Below are 13,443 nucleotides of genomic sequence, written 5' to 3'. Positions count from 1 at the left end.
TTTTGTTAGGAATCTTTGTATTTAGTTGTACTAAAGTTAGGATAGTTATCTGGTTGAATAGGAATGGAGGAAAAGAAAATAAATTATTTTTGGAGTGATTTCAGACTACATGAATAAAAGAGAAAAGTTGTTGATGATTTAATATGGAAGTCTGAAACCTTATATTAAACCAAAATATGTTAGTAATTGATGAGTTCAATTTAGCATTATACTAGAACTTTCAGTTTGATAAAAAATCAAGCAAATAAAATGATAATTATTTTTTTCTTATTTTCTTTTAATTTTTCCAATTACATGCAAAGGCACTTTTCAACCTTCTTTTTTTTAACATTTTGAGTTCCAAATTTTCCTCCTTCATCCCTTTCCTTCTATCCTACCCAAGATAGCAAGCATTCTCATATACAATATATAGTATAATCATGTTAAACATATTTCCACTTAAGTCATATTGTGAAAGAAGAATCAGAACAAAAGGGGAAAACTACAAGAAAGTAGAAACAGAAGCAACAATAATGTGAAAATAGTATGCTTTGATCTGCATTCAGCCCCCATAGTTATTTTTCTTGATGTGGAGAGCATTTGCCATCATGTGACTTTTGGAATTGTCTTAGATCATTGTACTGATGAGAAGAGCTAAGTCTATCACAGTTGATCATCAATATTATTGATACTGTGTACAATGTTCTTGGTTCTGCTCACTTCACTCAGCATCATTTCAGGTAAGTTTTTCCAGGTTTTTCTGCAATCTGCTTAGGTCTTCCTCAATCCAGGGCTGGTGTTTTATCCACTGTGCCACCTAGCTGCCCCACTCATCATTTCTTATAGCACAATAGCATTTCACTACATTTATATATCACAATTTGTTTAGCCATTCCCCAAGATATGGGCATCCCATCCATTTCCAATTCTTTGCGACCACAAAAAGAGGTGCTATAAATATTTCTGTACATGTGGGTCCTGTTCCCTTTTTTATGATCTCTTTGGGATATAGACCTAGAAGTGGTATTAGGAAGTTTTGCATTTAGATGTACTAAAGTTAAAATAGTGAACTAGTAAAAGCATATGCACAGTTTTATCATCCTTTGGGCATAGTTCCAAATTGTTTCCAAGAATGGTTGGATCAGTTCATAATTTCACAGGAAATACATTAATGTTCCAATTTTCCTACACCTTCACCAACATAAAATGATTACTCTTAATGAAAAATTCTTTCTCCCAAAATCATAAGTAATAGAGGAGACTACCATTTTGGACATGATTGTAAGCAAATAGAAGATACTGGTTGCTGAAACAGAAATTGTAAAAATCTTAGAAGATAATAATCATTCAATCTTAAATATCATGTTAGATAAGGTGGAACAACACAAGACATGGTTTAAGATACATATTAGACTTGGAGAAAATAAATTCAAAGAGCTCAGAGAAGTGATATATATCATCTTATAGCCCAAACTTCTACAAGGAAATTTGTTCTAAGTGTGATGGTATCTTTTTAAAATCTGTAGGTCATCTTAGCATGCTCTGAGTTTGTGCAATTGGAGTTCAGTCATAGGTGCAGTTCTCCCATCTTGTACCTATCTGCCACATTGTGTTTACAAGCGCATGTGTGTATGTATGTGTGTGCATGTGCATGTGCATGCATGAACATGTACATAAGTATCTATTTGAACACACGTATATGCACACCCACATGCATATATATGTATATCCACACATATGTGTGCATGTACATGCACATGCACACAATATAGATATATGTGCACCACTGTCACACATGCATGTATAACATACCTACACTTGCACATGTATATGTAAAATGTATGTACATGGATGTATTTACAGACCTGTATGTGTATATACACATACACATATAGACATACATATAGACCTATAGACATATACATTAAATCATATTTTAGAATTACATTTGTATATTATATGTGTTAAATGAGAGAGAGAGAGAGGGAGGGAGAGAGAGAGAGAGAGAGAGAGAGAGAGAGAGAGAGAGAGAGAGAGAGAGAATATGAAACTCTGTGTTTTGCTCTCTTTTTAATAGTTTTTCTGGGGAATCTGACAACACAAATAGAGTTCCTTTCTATAGTCTCTGTATTGTGAGTAAAATTGTCCACATACAATGTAAACAATCAAGTTAACCGTGTGATCTAGAGTAAACTATTTAACCACTCTGGACTTATTTCCTTTTTTGATAAAATAGGGATACTTATCACTGCCACCTCACAGATTTATTTCAATATTTTTTGTCTCAGAACCTCCTTACATTTGAAAATTTTTTACAGACTCCTCAAAGAGATTTTGTTTGTGTGTTATATCCATTAACATTTAGTGTATTAGAAAATAAAATATCTTAATGTTACTATGAAAATAATTTTTACCTTGTGTACTCCCAAAAGTATCTTGGGAAATCCCTACAGTTCCCTAGAACACACTGAAAACTTTTGTTGCAAGAATAAAATAATGTATACAAAGACATTCAGCAAATTTTAAAACACTTTATAAATATTATATTATGTTTTATTATTAACTTAAAGGTTATAAGGCATTATATAAAGAGTTCTCAGTAAAAATTATATAGTGACTTAAGTTGACTTTTTGGGTAAGCCAACATTCTTTGAATTGTGCACATTACGTTTAAATGTGTTTGAATAGGCCATATACAAATATAACAATAGGATGAGGGAAGAAGTTAAAACTTTTTTTGAGTGCTGTCTCTTCTTAGAATAAGAAGAAATCAACGTTTCACCAATGGATGAACCTTGTACCTCAAACAAGAATTTGGTTTATAATATACCTGAGAAGTGATGAAATAACTTCTGTTTGGGCATTTCTAGTGACAGGAATTACCTACTGAGATGAGTCAAATCTTTAAAAAAAAAAAACTTTATTGTTTTTTTCTTTTTTTAAAATCATAAAAGTATGTTATTTTTTCTAGTTACATGTAGACATAGTTTTCGACATTTGTTTTTATAAGATTTCTTGTTCCAAAATTTTCTCCGTCCCTACCTTCCCTCCCCCTTCTCCAAGACAGCAAGCAATCTGATATAGGTAATGTAATACGCTGTATGTATCAAGTTTAATTTGTTCTATATGAGTTATATTTTGAAGAATTCTCACTGTTTAATTGGATAACTGACAATGCTATACTAAATATTATTGGAAATCCAGCAATTCAACAGCTAAGGAAATAAAAGTATCCAGAGACAACCAGAATCCAGAGAATCCAGAATCCGAACCATAATCCAGATTCCCTGATGGTATCTTAACAATCAACAAACACAAGATATCAAGGACTTTAAATGAACATTTTTGTTTTTTCCTTCTGTTGATATATACACCATCTGTAATATGTATTTTCTGTAGAGGTCTTCCCTCTCTAGACATTGTCAATGCACAAGTCCAAGAGGGAATGGACAAAATTTTCCCTTTCTCCCTTTCCTATATTATTATTAGCATAGGTTATAATACTGTTATTTTTTTGCTTCTTCACGGAAACACCCCATGTTTCTTAACAAAGCAAAGTGGGGGGGTGTAAGGAATTAATTGTGATTTGGGGTTTTCATAATCATATCTTTGATTTATTATGGTCAGACTGAAAAAAATGTAAGCTTGACAAATGGAAGAGAGGACGGGTGTGCACTTTGAGAGATAATTGAACAAACAAGAGGAACTCTGACCACTGGGAACATTTATTGAAACTATGTAACTAAGGACCCTCCCCCACACCCACATGGGTCTGGCTAGATTTTAATGGGTCAGACCATGTGGGTGTGCTAAGGCAATCAGAGATTCAGCATGGCTAAAAACCACCCCTCCCCTTCCAGTGGGAAAATCAAATAGAGATACAGTTGAGATTCAGTTAGAGGGGTTAGGGATTCACTGAAAAGGCAGTTAGTTAGTTCTGAGGTAAATGGGGAAGGGAGGCAGACATTTTAGAGGAGTTGCTGGTGTTTGACCTTTGTACAGAAACAGAGGAGACTGCACAGCTGATTCTCCTTAAAGCTACAGATTTCAGTTGTGGTGAGTTTGGGGTTTTTTCAGGCAAAGTTCTTTGGAGCTAACTGGGCTAGCAGGTTCTGGTGACTGGGGCCTTTTTACCCCGGAGATTTATACATTGTTTCTAGTTCTATTAATCTCACATGTGTGATCAGATATACTGTTTTAAACTTATTCCTGGGGCAGCTAGGTGGTGCAGTTGATAGAGCACCAGCTCTGGAGTCAGGAGGACCTGAGTTTAAATTTGACTTCAGATACTTAATACCCTGGGCATGTCACTTAACCCCAATTGCCTCACAAAAACAAAAACAAAAACTTAAACTTGTTCCTATTAATAAACCTGTTTTTTTTTTGAAAGAGGCTTTTACTTTTCTTACCTCAATATTAAGGTGAGCCACCCAATTGGCTATTCCATTACTAAATTTGGCCCTTACAACTATATATGTACAATCACATTATACATATGTCTGCATTAGTCATGCTGTGAAAGAAGAATCAGAACAAAAGAGAAAAACCTCAAAAAAGAAAAAAAAAAGTAGAAACAGTATGGTTCAATCTTCATTCAGATTCCACAGTTCTTTATTCTAGATATGGAGAGCATTTTCCATCATGAGTCCTTTGGAACTATCTTGGAGCATTGTGTTGCTGAGAAGAGTCAAGTCTATCACAGTTGATCAAAACACAATGTTGTTGATACTGTGTATAATGTTCTCCTGGTTCTGCTCATCTCACTCAGGATCAGTTCATGTAAGTCCTTCCAGATTTCTCAGAAATCATATGTAACTTTTTTAACATTCTATTCACCTCTTTGACTTATTTATTATTTATTTTGTGGTTAGATTTATCTAATTATGAGAGGGGAAGGTTCAGATCCCCTGCTAGTATAGTTTTGCTGTCTATTTCCTCTTGTAACTCATTTAACTTCTCCTCTAAGAATTTAGATGCTATACCACTTGTTACATACATGTTTAGTATTGATATTACTTCATTATCTATCATACCTTTTAGCAAGATATAGTTTCCTTATCTCTTTTAATTATATCTATTTTTGCTTTTGCTTTGTCTGAGTTAAGGTTTGCTACCCCTGCTTTTTTTATTTTAGTTTGAAGCGTAATATATTCTGCTCCAACCTTTTACCTTTACTCTGTGTGTCTCTCTGCTTCAATGTGTTTCTTTTCAACACCATATTGTAGGATTCTGGTTTTTAATCCACTCTTCTATTCCCTAATGTTTTATGGCAGAGTTTAGCCCATTCACATTCACAATTATTATTACTTTCTATTTCCCTCCAACCTCTTTACTCCCTTTGTACTTTTTTCCCTTCTTTCACCCTATTCCTCCTCACCAGCATTTTGCTTCTCACCCCTGCCTCCCCCAATCTGCCCTCCCTTTTATCAGTCCCTTTCCCTTTTCTTTACTCTTTTCTCCCCCACTTCTGCCTTCCCTTCTATCACTGCCCCCATTTCCCCTTACCCTTTTACTTCCCTAAATAAAAGCTAAATTTCTTTATCCAAATGAGGATATGTTATTCCCTCTTTGAACCAAATATCCTAAGAATAAGGTAGAAATAATGCTCTCCCCTTCCTTCTTTCCCTCTATTGTAATAGGTATTTTGCCCCTCTTCATATTATTTAATTAACCCCATTCCACCTCCCATTTCCTCTTTTCCCCATATACTCTTTTTTTTTCATCCCTTAATTCTCTGTAAATCATCGCATTGAAGAAAATTTGTATTTATAACTTCTATGTATATACCTTGCATCAGCCCAAATAGAGATACAGTTCTCAAGAGTTATAAGTATTATCTTCCCATGTAGGGATATAAACAATTTAACCTTATTGAATAATTTTTCCATTGACCTTTTTAAACTTCTCTTTAGTCTTGTATGTTAAGATCAAATTTTATCTTAAGTTCTGGTCTTTTCCTTAGGAACCTCGAAAGTCCCCTATTTCTTTGAATGTCAGTCTTTTTCCCTGAAAGAGAATGACCAGTTTTGTTGGGTTATAGATTCTTGGCTGCAATCCAAGCTCCTTTGCCTTCTGGAATATCATTTTTCAAGCCCTGTGACAATTTAAGGTTGAGGCTGCCAGGTCCTGAGCAATCCTGACTGTGGCTCCATGATATTTCAATTGTTTCTTTCTGGTTGCTTGAAGTATTTTTCTCCTTTACCTGAAAATTCTGGAATTTGGCTACAATATTCCTTGGAGTTTACCTTTGAGGCTCTCTTTCAGCAGGTGATTGGTGGATTCTTTCAATGACTATTTTATCCTCTGATTCTACAATATCAGGGCAGTTCTCCTTGATAATTTCCTGGAATATGGTATCTAAGCTCTTTTTTCCTGATTATGGCTTTCATGTGGTCCAATAATTCTCAAATTACCTCTCCTGGATCTATTTTCCAGGTCAGTTGTCTTTCCAATGAGGTATTTCACTTTTCTTCTATTTTTTTCCTTCTTTTGATTTTGTTTGACTGATTCCTGGTGTCTCATGGAGTCATTAGCATCCATCTGTCCAGTTTGAATATTTAAGGAATTGTTTTCTTTGGTAAGCTTTGGCACCACCATCTCCATTTGGCCAAATGAAATTTTTAAGGAATTGTTTTCTTCAGTCAATCTTTGTGCTTCCTTTTCCAAGCTGTTGCTGCATTTTTCATAATTTTCTTGTGTAGCTTTCATTTTTCTCCCCATTGTTTCTTCTACCTCTCTCAATTTATTTTTAAAATCATTTTTGAGCTGTTCCAAGAAGGCTTTTTGGTCTTGAAACCAATTCATCTTCCGTCTTGAGACTTCAAATGTGCACAATTTGAGAGTATTTTTTTCTTCTGAGTTTGTGTTTTGCTCTTCCCTGTTGACACAGAATCTCTTAATGGTAAGAGCCCATTTCTGTTTCTTACTCATATTGTTGCTTTTTTTTTTAAGTTGAGGTCTACTCCTGGGGTACAAGGGTCACTCATTCAAGCTTCTCATGTGGGGTAATAGGGGCTGTGTCACTGGCTATTTCCTCTGAGGCCTCTGTGGCTTGTAGATTCCACTCTGCCCTGAGCTTGCTTCTGGTACTGGGATGGCCTGGCCCAGTCATGCCTGTCCTGTGGATGGCCCTTCAGCTGGCAGCCTCCCTATCAGCTGGTGCTAGTGGATCTCACAACTGGCCTGCTGTGCCACCAGATTGATGAGCCAGGGTCAAGGGGCCTCAGTTGCTCTGCTCTGGCCACCAGTCTCCTGTTGACTTGCTCAGACCTTCTCATGGCTGTACTGCTCTGTGCTGAACTGTGCTGAGTCATGCTGAGCCGTGCTGAGATCCCCTTTTGCCTGAGTGAAACTGAACTTTCCTGAAGTCTTCTAAATAATCTCAAGTTGGACAATTGTGTCTCTCTGTCTTTTTGTAGGTTCTGTAGTTTCAGAATCCATTTAGAGGCTTGATTTAATGTTATTTTTTGAGGGCAAATGAAGGAGAGCTCACACAACTTCCTGGCTTCTCTCTACCATCTTGCTTCTGCCCCCAAAAGAGTCAAATCATCTTTTGAAGGGCTTAATCTTTTTCATCAGTCATTCTGCTTTAAAGGATCAACATTCAAAATAATGGTTGAAAAACTTTATTATCTTCAAATAATTAGAATTATCAAATTCTATGTGAAATAATAATTTATCAGTTTATGGCATTGTATAGCCCCAAATATAGATATGATATAGATAAAATCTTTAAACAAACTGACACTTTGTAATTCTGTGTTCTTATTCACTAGCTCATAAAATCATTAAAATGTTCTACACACTCAATAGAATATCTCTTTCTACATTCAATATATTTTTCTATGGAGTTGTTACTCTTATCCTTTAGAATTTAAATGATTAAAGAATATTGTTTGTTTTGTTGGATTTTCATTTATATAAAATGTAGAAATAATTGTAAGTGATTTGGACTTTTAAAGCCCTTTAAAAAGTTGTCTTTTCCTAAATTTCTAGTCTTTTAAAAAAATATTTTACTCCCCTTCACATACTCTGAGATGATGGTCTCTTTGCTCTTCCTCATGATACATAATTATTTATAGACTCCCAGGCACTTTCACTGACTATCCCCCATGATTGGACTTCTCTTCCTCCTCATCTCTTTCTCCTGAGTTCTGTCAAATTCTAAAGAAAATCCAGCTTCTACAAGATGTCTTTCTTGATTTCCCTTAATACTCATGCCTTTCTTAAATTGAGCATCTTCATTTTATCCTGTAAGTATCTTGTTTGTATATGGTTGTTGGCAATTAACTGTGATATCTTGTTGAGCAGGGATATCCTTTGCATCCCCACTTCTTGTTGCACTGACAGGCACATGGTATATGTTCAATAAATATTTGTTAATGATTTTTTCACTTTTTCCCTAATCAATTAATGACAAACATTGAATGCTTACCACTCTTTGGTGCTCTAAATTTAATCAAGATACTTCTTCCTCTTCTTTGGTACATTTATGCAATTCCAATCTTAGGTGAGAAGAAAATATGGAATAAAAGAAGCATCCTTAAATTGAGTGCTCCTCAACAAAACAAAACAAAACAAAACAAAAAAACAACCCACGCAGAATTGAATAGTATATAATACTCTAAAATTGGAGAGTGAAATTTAAATATTTTACCTTTATAACCTGGCATGGGGTATGGCATATACAAATTTCATTGTAAAATAAATGTAACAAATCCCAATATTTCCCTAGAAATTTCTTGTGAAGTAACATATGAGGTATACTGGGTTCAAAATTGAAAATATTCTGCACCTCTAGCTCACTTCACTCATATTGTCTCAGGCCTTAATATTGATCAAAGGAAATAGTTTCTGTTATCAATGGTGTGAAAATATCTCTTGATTTTGTTTAAGTAACTCATTTCATTGGTTATTAATAGCTCTAAATTTCCAAACTGTTAACCTCCAGCATTTCAAACCTCTTCTCTTTAACCTGAGAACATAAAATCAATTTCTATTCTCCTCTCCTCTCTTTAACTAGAAGTCTTCATTAGTGTTATTATTCAACTTAAAAATCTTAGTTCAGGCCTGAAGATCATTTTCTTGGTCTTCAAGAGCTCTAAGTGCAATTCTTCTTTTTGAAATTAAATCCTTGAGCTTCATAATGTGATTTTAGTATTTATCAATCCTCTTTAATTTCCTTCAAATATTCATTCTAAGGATGCATGAAATAAAAAGAGATTATGTATGACTTTAATCCAACAAAGGTGGCACCAAAATTATACTAATAGAATAAAAGAGGTTTATTATGATTTGGGGGCTATATTAAAATGTCAAGAGTCAGCTGACCCCATTAATGAGATTCTCAACCTATGTTGCCCTATTATGTTGTGAAATTCCAGTCAAGTAACATCTGTAATAAAACAGTGGATACATATAAAGAAAAATATCTGTCCCGCTTTGGGCAGAGGATCAAAAATTGCAGTAAAGATATGAACTGGGAGAACTAGAATAGAACCAAAATGACAATAGGTTTTTTTTTTTTTGTAATAAGATATTTGCTGCTAGTGAATGGGAAGGAAATGAAGCAGAGAAATTAGACAAATAATTACTTTTGTAGATTTTACTCCAGCTGAAATATACCAAGCTCAAGAGAAACTCCAAAGTCTCCAGAGAACAAAATTGAAAATTATTCTCATAATATTACAGAGGACACAGGGCCTGAGAAGAGTTGGGGAGAAGCCAACATGGAAATGAAGAAATTAAAAGGAAACAGAGCAAATTCTCATTGTACATACATGTGTGAGATAATACACTGGAGAAAACTGCTTTGACAAATTAATAGCAGGTGAAAGAAAATAGGGATAACTTATTATTCATCTCTGGTTACCCTTTCAAGTCCAAGGGATTTACCAGAAATTATACATATATGAATACTGAATAGTACATATATATACACACATCTATACATATAAATATGTATAGCTATAAACACATGTATGTGTATATGCATATATGTGTATGCACATGTGTATATGTGTGTATGTGTAACTATAAATGTCTAGGTTCCTTTAAGACTTTTCCTTCACTTAATATTCATAATAATAATCATGGAAATTTCTATTAAGAAAGTATTTTTCATTCGAAAACCTTTTACATTTCCATGAAGTAGGTACTAGAGTTATTCTCCCACTCTCTCTCTCTCTCTCGCCCTCTCTCCCTCTCTCCCTCTCTCCTTCTCTCCCTCTTTCCCTCTCTTCCTCCCTTGCTCCCTCCCTCTCCCCCTTACTTATGTGGAAATTGAAAATAAGAAGTTAGAATATTTGGTCTCTTTCATGCAGTCATTGTTAGAGATGCAATTTGAGCCCAAGGATCTATGACTCCACATGAAATAAACTATATAATACTCAGTACTACATTTCCTACTCAGTTTGTCTTCTATGATTTGTGGGTGACATGTTAGTCATTTTGGACATAGAGAATTTAAATCCAGAGGAAAGCAGAAACAGATACAATTTTGTATTCCTAGGGGGTTTCATTTTTTCTCTCTAACTTATGTATTTTCCTATAAGTAGAGATATCATATAAAATTTTTGGTGGTACAGTAATATTGGAGATTAAATTGAAAAAAAGAAATAGTTTTGAAATTAACTTTAAAAATAGTCCCAGCTATGAATATTTTATGGAAGAGAGTTCCACCAATTAACTGTTAGGTGTGCAGGGACCTGATAGCTGAATGCTGCCTAAGGCATAGATAGCATTAAAAGAAATACATCAGCTATGTAGAATGCAGAGGGCAGGTTGGAACATGAACATGGATTAAGTTATTCACAAATGAAAGGACTGAAGTTAAAAAAAAATCTACTTTAGTAACTTGCAATGAAATTGTAAACCCAATTCAAAGTTTCTCTGCTAGTGTAATTGCAAGGATACCTGACTAGTATGAAAACTTTGAGCCAGACAGATGTTGATCATTCTCACTCTATGAATATTTTCCTTCCTCTCAAATTTAATTAACTCTTTCAGCTTAAGCAGTCAAAGTGGTTAGAGATGCAAATCTGGCACATAAATGTATTGGTAAAATGATGTCACAAGAAATTGTTAATGGCTGTTTTTAGCCGCATCTTCCCTCAGATCCCCTTTAAAAAAGTCTGAGGTTTTTTTTCTGTTTTCTTTCACAATATGAAATGTTTTACATTTACATACAACACACATGTATATGCTATATTGAATTCCTTGCATTCTAAATGAGAAGGGGGTATGGAGAGATGGAGGGATAGACTTTAGAATTCAAAGTTTTTAAAATGTTAAAATGTTTTTACATTGTAATAAGGGAAAAATACTCAATAAATAAAAATAAATTCTATACATTTAAAAAAATCATCCTGGACCTGTCATAACATCAGTTTAGGAAACCATGGTATAAAAATATCCTCCACCCTTGCAAATAACAACTTACCTATAATGTATATTAAAATTTTGATTGTGATGGTGGACATTTGGAGATTAGTTGACTTGCCTGTTTCAGCATTGATAATATTTAACATTGCCAGAATTTGAACTCAGGTTTTTTCCAACTTCTATCCACTATCTGAAACTGCCTTCTTCTAGTCCCCTATTACATTATAACATTACTTCTATAAACCAGAGAGAGTGGGAACAGAGGCAGAGAGAGAGAGACAGAGAGATAGAGACAGAGACAGAGAGACAGGGAGATGGAGAGAGACAGATGGAAAGAGACAGAGACAGAAAAAAGGGAGACAGAGACTGAGATAAACACAGAGAGTCAGAGAGACAGAGAGATGTAGAGATAAATGGAGAGAAAGGCAGAGAGAGATGGAGAGACAGAGGTAGAAACAGAGAGCCAAAGAGATGAGAGAAAGAGAGAGAGAGAGAGAGAGAGAGAGAGAGAGAGAGAGAGAATAACTCTTGTAGGCAAATTTTATTGGTTTTCCTCTACTAAGTATATAGGCAGAGATATTAAATAACAGGGAGCTGGAAGTTCTGAAAAAGATAAGAGAAGTATTAGGGAAATGGATGATATGAAACACCAGGTGGTGACGCATCTAGAATAGAAATAGATCGTGTCAATAATCGCAACACTCCACCCCAACATAAGTTCTATTAGACAACCATAACTATTTATCTTGGGCTTAAACTACCTATTCATCAATTGTGTTACAGTATCACAGAATTTCAGACTTTGGAGGAATTTTAAAAGTTCATCTACCTGAAATAAGGTCCTCTGAAACCTATCCCTTTAATCTTTTCATAATATTATTCTAGCTTACTTTTAGAAATACTCACTATCAAAAAAAAAAAGTCTTGTGTTCCCTTTAATCCCTTTTTTCGCGTCATGGCTTCCTTTCTTTTGCTTGTAGATAGACAGTAATACTCTAAATATATTATATATTATTACTAAGTTGAAAATTATTTACCAATCACCTTATTCAAATCTTACTTGAACTGGGACTCCTTTTTTGAGAATTACTCCAGTTGGAAAAGGTATCCACATCCTGCTTTGAATATAATGGGTTTCTTAGAAGTTACCTGATTCTTAGCTGATAAATATACTTTTCAGATATACCATTTGGCCTTACTTGTTGTTCAGTACTTTATAGATGAGGAAACTTAGGCAAATAAGGTTGTGACTTGTCCAAAGTTAGATTTGAACTCAAGTTTTTCTGGCTCCAGGCCCAGGGCTCTAATTCAATGCACCACCTACTTTAACAGAACCTTTCAAAGCTTGTACAATATGCACATATTATTTGAAGATAGCACTCCTTTTTTTTTTTTTTAGAGTCATAGTAGCTTTATTGGGAACAGACAGACTACCCAGGCCTAGTAGTTGTCATTGGGGTCCTTCTTCTTGCCAAAGGTGGGCACCACGTTGTCAAATCATCTATTGTACTGCATCCTCTTCTTGGCCCTCCCAATATTCTTCTTCTTCTCTTCCTCCTTGGCCACCTTGAGCCACTTCCAGAGTGGACAGCGGTTCCCACTCACACTGCCCTGAGATTGGTTCATCCTCCAGCAGGGAGCCAGCTAGAAGCAGGACCTGATCCTCAGGGGTGATGCCCTCTAGGGATGCCACATGGGCCTTGATCTGGGCGACGGTCTCCTGCCCAGTCACCTTGAGGGTGTGCAGAGCCTGCGTGCGGACAAACAGCTGCAAGATGGCGACTTGGCACGCTATTCCTGCTTCCGCCATGGTGAAGATGGAGATCAGAGAGAGAGAGCTAGGAGCCAGGGGCGCACATTTATCCCTTTTAACTTCTTCCCCCATTCGAATTTGGTAATCATAGTGTTGCAGGTTGGGTCTCCACAGGTACCATGATCTACAGCTACAGACTTATAGTATGGGGCAGCTAGTTGGTGCAGTGGATAGAGCACTGGCCCTGGAGTCAGGAGGACCTGAGTTCATATTCAGCCTCAGACACTTGACACTTCATAGTTATGTGACCCTGGGCAAGTCACTTAACC

General features: G+C 35.4%; 1 pseudogene; it reads right to left on the bottom strand.

Moving 5' to 3' along the window:
* Positions 1–12,801: 12,801 nt before the first annotated feature.
* Positions 12,802–13,171, bottom strand: LOC122755203 (annotated as a pseudogene).
* Positions 13,172–13,443: the final 272 nt, after the last annotated feature.

The sequence above is a fragment of the Dromiciops gliroides genome, chromosome 4 (assembly GCF_019393635.1).
Source record: "Dromiciops gliroides isolate mDroGli1 chromosome 4, mDroGli1.pri, whole genome shotgun sequence".
In the NCBI taxonomy this organism is placed as follows: Eukaryota; Metazoa; Chordata; class Mammalia; order Microbiotheria; family Microbiotheriidae; genus Dromiciops; species Dromiciops gliroides.
Note: the sequence above shows the minus strand (reverse complement) of the source record. Positions and strands in the feature narration are given on the sequence as shown.